The sequence below is a fragment of the Zea mays genome, chromosome 4 (assembly GCF_902167145.1).
Source record: "Zea mays cultivar B73 chromosome 4, Zm-B73-REFERENCE-NAM-5.0, whole genome shotgun sequence".
Lineage (NCBI taxonomy): Eukaryota > Viridiplantae > Streptophyta > Magnoliopsida > Poales > Poaceae > Zea > Zea mays.
In genome coordinates, this window is record NC_050099.1 from 234,936,035 (window position 1) to 234,947,368 (window position 11,334).

Here is an 11,334-nt window from a genome sequence, read left to right on the forward strand (position 1 = left end):
CCAGCATACCTATGCATGAAGATACCTTCGGAACAAGGGCCTATTGCAATTCATGGAAGTCAGGAAGCTGCCAGAAAGGCTGAGGGAAATTGGACAGACTCAAAATCCATCCACAATATAGATGGAGCCGAAGCTTGTGAGCAGTACAAGTACAGAAGAGAGAAGGCTGTTTCGGCTGATCAGCCGAAGCCCATGCTTCTATGTGAAGACATAGCAGAGCAGAAGGTACTGCTGGGGTCTCAATTATCTGAAGAGCAGGAAAAAACTTTGATAAGGTTTTTATTCAACAACAAAGATGTTTTTGCATGGTCGGCCAATGATATCTGTGGTGTCAACAGGGACGTCATTGAACATTCACTCAATGTCGATCCATCCTTCAGGCCCAGAAAGCAAAGGCTTCGGAAAATGTCAGATGATAAAGCCGAAGGTGCTCGAATGAAGTAAAAAGACTTCTCAGTGCTGGTGTCATCAGAGAAGTAAAATATCCAGAGTGGCTAGCCAATACTGTTATGGTGAAGAAGGCCAATGGCAAATGGAGAATGTGTATTGATTTCACGGATCTCAACAAGGCATGTCCGAAGGACGAATTTCCATTACCAAGGATAGACTCTCTTGTGGATGCAGCAGCTTCTTCAGAACTTATGAGTCTTCTGGATTGCTACTCAGGATATCATCAAATATGGATGAAGAAGGAGGATGAGCCGAAGACTAGTTTCATAACTCCCAGTGGCACCTATTGCTATCTTCGGATGCCTGGGGGGCTCAAAAATGTTGGAGGCAGTTTCAGCAGGATGACGGCCAAGGTCCTTCATTCCCAGATAGGCAGAAATGTGCTAACATACGTTGATGATATCATAGTAAAAAGCACGAAGCAACAAAATCATATCACTGATCTGCAAGAAACATTGGCTAATTTAAGACAAGCTGGTCTGAAATTAAATCCTGAAAAGTGTGTCTTTGGAGTGAAGAAGGGCAAGTTCCTTGGCTGTCTGGTTTCGACGAAGGGCATTGAAGCTAACCCAAGCAAGATCGAAGCCATCCTTTGAATGGAACCGCCAAGCACAAAGAAGGGGGCCCAATGGTTGGCAGGAAGACTGGCTTCATTGAATAGATTTATATCCAGATCAGCAGAAAGAAACTTGCCATTCTTTGAAATACTAAAATCAGCCGAAGTCTTTCAATGGGGCCTAGCTCAGCAGAAAGCCTTTGAAGAGCTGAAGTAATACTTGATTGATATAACAACATTAACTCCACTTGTGCCAGGGGCTCCGTTACTATTATATGTGGCAGCTTTGCACTCTGCAGTGAGTGCGGTGCTTGTGCAGTAGAAATTGGAAGGACAAATCAAAAAGCAAGCCCCAGTATACTTTGTCTCCGAAGTTTTAAGCTTCTCAAAGAAAAATTATACAGAATTGGAGAAGGTGTTGTATGCTGTCTTAATGGCCTCCAGGAAGCTTTGGCATTATTTTCAAGCGTTTCATATAATTGTTCCTTCGTCACAGCCTCTGAAGGACATCATGAGGAACAGAGAAGCTTATGGAAGGATTGGAAAGTGGGCTGCGGAACTCAACGAATTTAGCATTGATTATGTGCATAGATCCTCGATTCAGTCCTAGGCGCTAGCAGACTTCATCGCTGACTGGACGCCAGGGGCTCAAGAAGAAGAAGCAAATAAAGATGCCGAAGCTTGGACGGTGTTCTGCGATGGTTCTTGGGGAACCTTCGGGGCAGGTGCGGCTGCTATCTTAGTTGCACCTTCCAAAGTCAGAACATGCTATGCAATAAAGCTTGACTTCAGCTGCACAAATAATATTGCTGAATACGAAGCTTTGCTTCTAGGGCTTCGGAAGTTAAAAGCAATGGGGATAAGAAGGGCGGTCCTTAAAACCGATTCCCAAGTTATTTCCGGTCATGTTGACAAGAGTTGCAGGGCAAGAGACCCGAAGCTTGAGAAATACCTCGACACAGTTCTAAGGCTTGAAGCTTCTTTCGAAGGGTTTTCTGTCAAGAATATTCCACGAGGAGAAAACGAGCACGCTGATCTGCTAGCCAAGTCAGCGGCACAGGGGCTGCCTCTACCTTCGGAAGTATTCTTTGAGACAATAAGAGCACCTTCGGTGGAACTTCTCGAAAGAGCAGTGCTCAATATATCTCCTGTTCATAGTGAAGATTGGAGGACTGAGATTATATCTTTTCTCCAAGGTAACTGCCTTTGAGATGACGAAGCTTATAATAAGAGAATGGAGGCAAGAATAAGACTATATGTAATAATAGAAGGGAAGTTATACAAACATGGAGTCTGCTCTCCACTTCTCAAGTGTCTATCCAGAACCGAAGGTATAGAGCTGATGAAGGAAATACACGCAGGCTTGTGTGGATCTCATATTGGATCTAGACCTTTGCTGGGGAAGGTCTTCAGACAAGGATTTTATTGGCCGAAGGCAGCTTCGGATGCAACGGATCTGGTTCAAAAGTGTGAAAATTGTCAGAAATGTGCAAGAGACCAGAAACAACCTTCGTCGCTAACCCAATTAATACAACCAACTTGGCCATTGCAAAGATGGGGCCTGGATTTATTAGGTCCACTTCCATCAGCACAAGGCAATTTAAGATATGTTGTGGTGGCTGTGGAGTATTTTTCCAAGTGGATTGAAGCAAAGCCTTTGGCCACAATAACTTCGGTCACAGTCCAAAAAAATTCTTTTGGCAAAACATTGTTTGTCGCTTCGGCGTACCAAAGGCTATAACTGTGGACAACGGAACACAGTTTGATGCCGAAGCTTTCAAGGAATTGTGTGATCAAATCGACATGAAGATTCACTTTGCGTTAGTCAGACATCCAGAGTCAAATGGACTTGTCGAAAGAGCAAATGGTATTTTAATGACAGGAATAATGAAGTTAATTTTTAATCAACCCAGAGGAAAGTGGCCAGAAGAATTAATTAAAGTGGTGTGGAGCCACAATACAATTGTATCAAGATCAACAGGTTTTACGCCATTCAAGTTATTGTTTGGTGACGAAGCTATAACCCCAGAAGAAGCTAAAGCAGGGTCAATAAGAACAACAACTTCGACTGAAGACGAAGCTGATTATCATGTGACAAAAGACACTATAGAAGGGGTCAGACTTCAGGCTGTGGAAAATATTAATAAATATCAAGCCGAAACAATAAAATGGCGCGACAGAAAAGTTCGACTAAAAAATATCAAGCCAGGGCATTTGGTGCTTCGGAGAGTGGATAATCCGGACACAGTAGGCAAACTACAGCTGAAGTGGGAAGGACCTTTTCTGTTAGTATCTTCGTCAAGGCCCGGTTCTTACAGATTAAAGGATATGGATGGCAATGACATTCCTAGATCTTGGAACGCGGATGAGCTTCAACGGTATTATGTATAGATTGATGTAATCTTTTTCATTTTTCTATGGCACCCTTTTCCTTTCCAAAGGGGGAGAAAGGTTTTTAATGGGGCCATAGTTTGTAATTTTTCTTTCTTATTCAGCTCCATGAGAGCAAAATCCCTCAAAATATGTAAATGTAAAATCTGAGCATGCACCTTCGAGTGCAGAGAAAAAGAAAAAACAGGGAGAAGCTCGAAAGTCGTCCCTAAGGGGATGCAGAGCATGACGAAGCTACAAAAAGCCGTTCCTAAGGGAGCACAGTGTAAGTTTTCTGCTCAAAAGTCGTTCCTAAGGGAATGCAGAGCCAAATACCGCCGAAATATAAGGCGAAGCGCGAAAAGTCAACGCGAATACCGCCGAAATAGAAGGCGAAGAAGTTTAAAAGACGTTCCTAAGGGGATGCAGAACTTACACCAAAAAATAAGCGGTGCAGCCAAAAAATAAACGACAAAGAGATTTCAGACATTCCTAAGGGAATGAAGGTTGTGGATGAAGCTTCGAAAGTGTGTGTTTAGGCATTCATTTGCACAATAGATTACATCATACATTGCATTCATAAATATTCATTTAGACATATATAGGATCATCATCATATCATACAGATATAAACAGTTGCTTCGGTTCTAAGCATACAGCTTCAAGAAGCAGATTCATGCTTTGTTGTGTACGAAAAGAAGGGAAGGTGTTTTTCGCCTTCAGCTCAAAAATACAGGTTTCGACCACATCAAAGCATTTCATACATCGATGGAAAGGTAAAATATATTACAAGGTATGGACAAATTTACAGAGTACAATCTGATTCTTAAGTTACAATATTCTTTACAAGGGTTAATACAAAAGTTTTCTTAGAATTTTTTCCACAGCTAGGTACTCGAGCTTCATCATCTGTTGAGCTTCGGATTGCCTGCTAAGCTTTGGCTCTGTGTTCTTCGGCTTCGTCATCCTATACACATCAAAGCATTATAAAGAAAATTCAAGTTTCAAGGAAAAGGTAAGCACAAGGTATGATTTTATTACCGGCTTGAGATGACTCCGAGCTTCGTCACCAGCTAGGCTTCACCCACCCTTCGTCCATATTTGCTTTATGAATCTGTTTCCTATACTTCGAGCTAGGCTGGGGATATCAATCAGATCTAATGGTGATAAACTGAAGTTTGGTCTATTAACGATCTTTCCATGCGTGCAACCAGACTTCATGAAGGCAACAGCTGTGCCCCGAGAAGCTAGCAGGGCACAGAAATCACCGTGTCCGGCTATAACTTCATCAAGAGCTTCAACTTCGCCCCCAATGTGTTTGAAGGTCCCTGGCAGGTCTTCAACCGAAGGACTGAATTTCTCAGAGCTGGCTCCAACCGAGTTAAAGACCTGCTTTAGCCGCTGCACGCATTGGTTGCTGAACTCTAGACATTTATCTTGAAGCTCTTTCAATGATTTTTGCAAATTTGAACTTTTTTCAACCTCAGTCGCAAACTTTGTATCAAATTTATGTTTTTCTTGTTCAAAACTCTCTGATTTTGAGAGAAGCTCCTTATCCAACTTTGCAATTTTGGCTTCAGCTTCTGCCAGTAAACCTTCCATTGTCTGAAGTTCGAAATCTTTCTTTTCAAGAGCAGTTGTTTGATCTTTTATTTTGCTTTCTAACCCTTCAATTATAACTTCATGCTTTTTATCTTCAAGGTCCTGTTGCATCCTCAAAGCTTTGCTCAATAACATACTCTGTACAGAAGCAACCTTCGTTGTTAAAAATAATGAAGAGTCGAAGAAAAGTTTTTACCTTGAAGTTAGAATAGAATAAACTACCGACGATATGCTGTCGTCGGTAGCGGCTGATATCGGTCTCAAGCTTCGAAAAACCAATACTCTTCGACAGAGTACCGATAACCTTTGCTCCGGTTCGGTCTCGGAGGCAACCTAGGCTTTCGTCGTCAATGCCGCCGAAGAGTAGCGCTCCTAGCTGATACCCGCAGGAGATGGCATAGTCTCTCAATTCTTCTTTCTCAGCCTTTGTCAATTCTTGTCCAATCAAGTTTTGAAAGTTAAAATTTTCTTCTTCTGAAGTATCTTCGGTTATTTCCTTCTCTTTCCCAGGCACTGTGGCCATGGTCTCTTCGGCGGCTGTTGCAGCTTCTTCTGCGGCCATATCCAGAAGTATTTTATCTATATCAGAAAGTGTGCTTTCTAAGTTTGCATCCTTGGCTATTGCAGCTTCGGCAATTGCGGCTTCAGCAGGTGCAGCTTCGGTAGCTGCAGCTCTCTCAACAACTGGTGCTTTTGACGCCGAAGCTGGTGGTGGTGTTTCTTCAATGGCCTCTGTCACAGTAATAATTCTTCGTTTTTCGGCCCAGCAGACTTCTTTGTTGCCGAGGGCTCCTTCTTCTTCTATAAAAACTTCGTCAGATGTGGCCCCAGTGGACTTAGCTTGTTAGGCAAGGATTCAGTCATTACCTTTAGAATTTCTTCCACGCCGGCAGCAGAAGGTGTCGAAGCAGTCTCTTCTTCCTTATCAATTGCCTTCTGCTTCGGGGCCATAGCTTTCCTTTTCTTCGGAGCGATTTCCTTTGGCTCAGGGCTCAATTTTCTCTTCTTCAGGATTTCTTCATCTTCTTTCACCATTCTAGCAGCCTGTCTGCCCACAACACTAACAATTCTTTTTCTTTTCTGCCCTTCGGCACCCTTGTTCAATCGCTCATAGTCTGAATATTCAAAATTCAGGGCATCCATTACCCGATTGAATCTTCGCTTCGGTCGGGTGCCGAAGGCTGCAGTCATCAACTGATCTTCTTTTCTCGTATAATTGCCCAAAATCTCGTTGCACATAACTTCAATTGTATCTAGCCATTCTTGGTAGGGTTCTTTGAAGTGTTTTGTGGCGGAACTGCCCGAATTATTCCAACTTAAGTGTTTAAGTCTCGCCTTAGAGGCTAGACCACACTTAAATGGGAACCCGTCAATCCCTCGGATCTAGTCCGACGAGGCCACTGACAGGATCAAGTACCACAGTCTCACTCGATGGTGAGTCACAGAGCAAATACAATAAAGCATAAAACCATATATTAAGGAGTATTAAATTTATTACATCATCATCGGAGTTTTTGCAAAAGTAGTCATCATTGTTCGAAGTGCAGCGGAATAAAACTAATGGTAAATAAACGGAGGGATGAGGAAGCCTGTCCCATCACTCCTCATGCTCCTCCTCAGCTGAGGCAGGGTCCCACTCGACAGTCCAACCCGGTGGCAAGATGGACGGCCAAGTCACTCCAGCAACCATGTCTTCCAGAGAACCTGTAAAAATGATGCCACAAGCAAGGCTGAGTATACTAATACTCAGCTAGACTTACCCGGTGTGAGGAGTCTACTCCTCTACCTCTAGACATGCAGCTGTTTGGCTGAGGGGTTTGGTTGCCAAAAGCACTAGCTGAGTTTATAAATCAAGTTTTTGCTTTGTCAAGTTTTAGTGTGACTCTCTTAAGACTAGATGTGTACTATCTACTCATTCATGGTATCAAGCAAATTTAGCAATCAACATCTTTTGCCACATCATCACATTTCCACTTGTTACTCAATGCAGTACAATGGATCAAGCAGTCTCATTAGCTGCGAGAAGCAAACGATTCGAATCGAGTTTTCATCCTTGCAAGGTAAACCTAAACACACGACGTGGCGAGACACTCCGTCCCCACACACATCAACCGTCCCCATCGATCCCCTGGCAACAGATGAGGGCTCACCGCCTTGGCGTACAATGCCTCACTGACCCCGACAGCCGTCGTGCAGTGACCGCACTTGTACCCACCATAACCGTAATGGGAGACCACGTCTCAGGTCGCGTGAGGGGTAAAGTCTGCGGGCAGGTTCACTCAGGTACTAGGCTTACTGATTTACCATATTTCTCGGCATGTGCTTAGTATGTTCAAACGCTTGACACAGGTATCCACACGTTAATCCTTATTCCAATTTTCCATCTCGTAGACAACCAATCCCCATGGATTGTTGTCCACAGACCAGCATCATTATGTTATGAAAGTGGGTACAACCAATTCCTGACCTCGCGCGAGTGCTAGAAAAATCACTCGACTTCTACCGAGATCCTAATTAATAAGGCAGCTACTCGACCTAGCATACTAGTATTCATTACAAAAAGGATTCCTGAGTTCATGCAACTAGGGTTTCAACCAACTCCTACACTTAAGTGCACAATACAAGCCTACAAACATTAAGTGTAGTAAAATAGCATATAAAACAGGTTATGCATAAAACCGGGGCTTGCCTTCCAAAGCTGGGGCAGGCTGATCCTCTGGGGCAGGCTCTGGTGCTGGATCCGGGGCTACCTCCTAAGCAACTCATTGCTCCGGCACGAGGACGTACTCTCCGTCAGCGAGGTTGCAATCTATCGAATGCAATGAATAACAATATGTATGCAATGATTATGCAGGATTTAATAATCATTATGCTAAGTGAAGAAAAACTAAGTCAGTTAGCAACTTAGGGTTTCCTGGTTATACGTGGCTCTTAGTGGTTTATGCTTATCAACTTTAGGTTTGGGTTTTGCCTAGGGATAAGCATAGTGGATTGAAACTTGGATTTCCCTTAGATGTTTTAGTAGGCATTTAGGGGTTTTGCTGGTTGGGTTAGGGTGACATTAATCTCCATTATTAATTCCCCCTTTTCATTTTCAATTTATAAATTCTAGTGTGGGTTTGAACTACAACAGTGGTTTAACTTTTTCCAAAAATTCTATAAAAATTACAGTGGGTTACTATTTGTCACTGCAAGCTGTCCTATAAATTTGAGGTGGATACTGATTCAGATACTACTTGTGAAAAATTAACAAAAATAAGTTTAAAAAGGGCATTTTACACTATAGCTGTAATTTAATTGATATTTCTATACCAAATTGTATTTTTGTTCAGATACATAGGTGATATTAGGCCTCTGTGTTAAACATTATAGAAAAAGGCCTACTGGATATTTAGTTGTGAATTTCTAAAGTTTAATGCCAAAAAGGTGCTTATAACTAACTTGTTATTTGAAAAATATCAAACAACAGATTTCATATTTTTTCTATGTTCATAGTAACAAAACATTAGTTATCCCAAGGTTTGGGGTGTTTTCTCCTTGGGGTTATTTTTCTAGAGTTTTTCTAAGTTTTCCTTGTTTTCCAAAAATAAAAGGTATCTCATTTATTCTGTACTATTCAAGGGTATAATAAATTTTTCTAGTGAACTATACTGAATAAGTAAACTAACAAAAATGTGGGTGCTTCCTGGTTCTTTATTTAAACCACCTTTTATATTTTCTTTAACATTAAGCAAAAAGTGTTTTAAATGGCAAATTCTATCTTAATGGGGTGTACAGAGGGGTTTATTATTTTTAAACAGATTAGGAATTGCTTAAGTACCTCTCTAAATTTTCATGACCTCAGTCAAATAGTGTAGCTATTTTTCCTTATTTCTTTTTTCTTTTGACCAGTTAATCATTTAAATTAAAACTTTAAAGTTTTCTGTAACACTTATGGGTTTTATATTTTTCCTAAGTGTTTACATTATTTAGGATATGGCAAAATTGGTTTGACTTGGTTTGGGTAAACCAAACTGAAGTTATGAATTTTTCAAGTTCTGTTGGGATTTAAATCAGAATATTTTAAAAGGTTTCCTGGAAAACTACTTTGCACCGAAGACCCTGGGTTCTTTTTAAATCAATCCACTAATTTCTACCCCTGCGCCACTATTCCCTTGAGTCACTGACAGCGCACAAAACCCCCTGGCCTTTTCTTCTTCTCCCCCGAGGTCCCTCCCTTTATGTAAACAGTACCCGCGAAAAGGAAAAGGGCGGCGCGGCTTACCGGCGGTGAGAGAGGTCCGGCGAGGGGCGGGGTTGGCTTCGGGAGGTCCTGGCGGTCACAGCGAGGTACGGCTCAATGGCGGTGGTGGCCGGAATCGGCCGGTCCACGTGCGCAGACGGGTGAACTCGTCGGCGGCGGGTGCTCCGGCTTAACCACGGCGATCTAGTTCAATTAAACGGCACGATGAGCTCCATGGGATGACGTAGAGGCTATGTGCGCAAGGAATCGAAAAATGGTGCAGAGACTTACCCGGTCTACGTTCACCGGCGGTCGGGTGAAGTCCGGCGACCGTGGACTGGCTTCTCCGGCGAGGCAAAGTCCGATTCCTTGCTCGGGGAGCTTCACCGAGGCATGCATGGTCTCTTTCGAGGGTCGGGCGTGGTTGGGAAGGGCTCTGCAGGCCGGTCTACGGTGGCAGGGGATCGGGTGGCTGCGGGCACACCGTTTGCAGGGCAAACGTCGGTGATCTCTTGCTCCGGTGAGGTCGAGCGTGCGCGGAGGAGTACGGTCGACGTCTAAGGGGGCTTTATAGGCGCGGGCACGAGCAGGAGACACGGGCGCGGCTCGGCGCGGCGCGGGGCGCGCGGGGTCGGGCGCTGGGCGTGCACTGGTGCGCTCAGAGCGCGTCGAACACGTGGAAGTGTTCTTCTGCCCTTGTTCAACAGCTCGCCGAGATCGCAAGCGTCCGAATCTTGGCAAAAATCCGGCGCAGGCCTCCTCCTAGCACCTAGGGTTGTCCCTTATATGTGTGTCCCCATGGCAGATATGCCCGAGGTAGGGAGATTTGCGGACGCCAAATCTGGCTTGTCCCTCTGCCCACCTCGCGACAAAAGCCATGCCAAATCTTGTCAAATGTCCTGGGCTTGGTTTCAAACTTTTCCAGTGGGTGCCTTAGGTGGTATGACACATTTTTGGTATACAACTCAAGTGGTTTTGGTGCCAGTTACTGAGTGAACACGGTGGATCTTTAGATTAGGTTTAAAATTTGACTTAGAAAGAATTAGAGAGCTCTAGTGCTCTCTCCACTTAAAGAATGAATTTAGGGTTTTTAAGGGGTCTTTTTGTAATGTTTCCTCTCTGCATTTTTGTAAATTATAATGTTACTTAAACTTTGGCTAAGGGTTAACTCATGATTTGCACATTTGCTTAACCTTCCCCCCCTTAAACCAGGGTTTTGGGAGTTAAGGGCTCAAGAAGGGTCTAGGGTTTAATCTTCTCTTGCCCAAGGTGATAATTGCATAAATGCTTGGGTAATGCTTTTGGTCATTAACATTCTTGGTTAATTCATGGTTCCCAAGGTTTTGGGGCTCCCTCTCTTCCACTTAACCACATGAGATAATAGGTCATAGGTGCAAGTAGGGAGTCAGGGCCTTGGTAACACCTGGGGTGTTACAGCCCTCCCCCTTAAAGGAATCTCGTCCCGAGATTTTAGGTAGAGTCCTTTGGAGGGGCGCCATGAAGGTGCGTTGGTGTGTTGCTCCTTCCTTTATCCAAGTTCTCTAGTTAACTGCTCTTCGAATGTCATTCTCTTTGTGACTTTAGAAGGAAGTCCTTTTTGAGTCATTTTCAAAGCTTACACTACCTTTAACATCTAAGTTTTTCTTATATTTAGATTCAAAGGGCAGGTGGGGGTGGGGTTTTTGATTACGTACCGACTCCTTTGGGCAGAAAGTCGGGGAAGCGAGAACGTAGAAAATCCTCAGTCTCCCATGTAGCCTCTTCTACTGAATGGTGACTCCACTAAACCTTATACATTCTGATCGACCTTGCCCGCGTTGATCTCTCCTTTTGGTCCAATACCTTTACGGGGTGCTCTTGATAAGACAAGTCTGGTTCTATCTCAATTTCTGGTTCAGGTAGCACTTCAGTGGGTAAGCGGACACATTTCCGTAGCTGGGATACATGGAACACATCATGAACTGCTGACATGTGGGGTGGCAACCTCAATTGATAGGCTACGGGTCCACAAGTAGCTTTGATCTCATAGGGTCCAATGTAGTGGAGAGCTAACTTGCCCTTGATTCCAAATCTCTGGACACCTTTGGCGGGTGACACCTTAAGATAAACCTGATTTCCCACATCAAACTGCAGA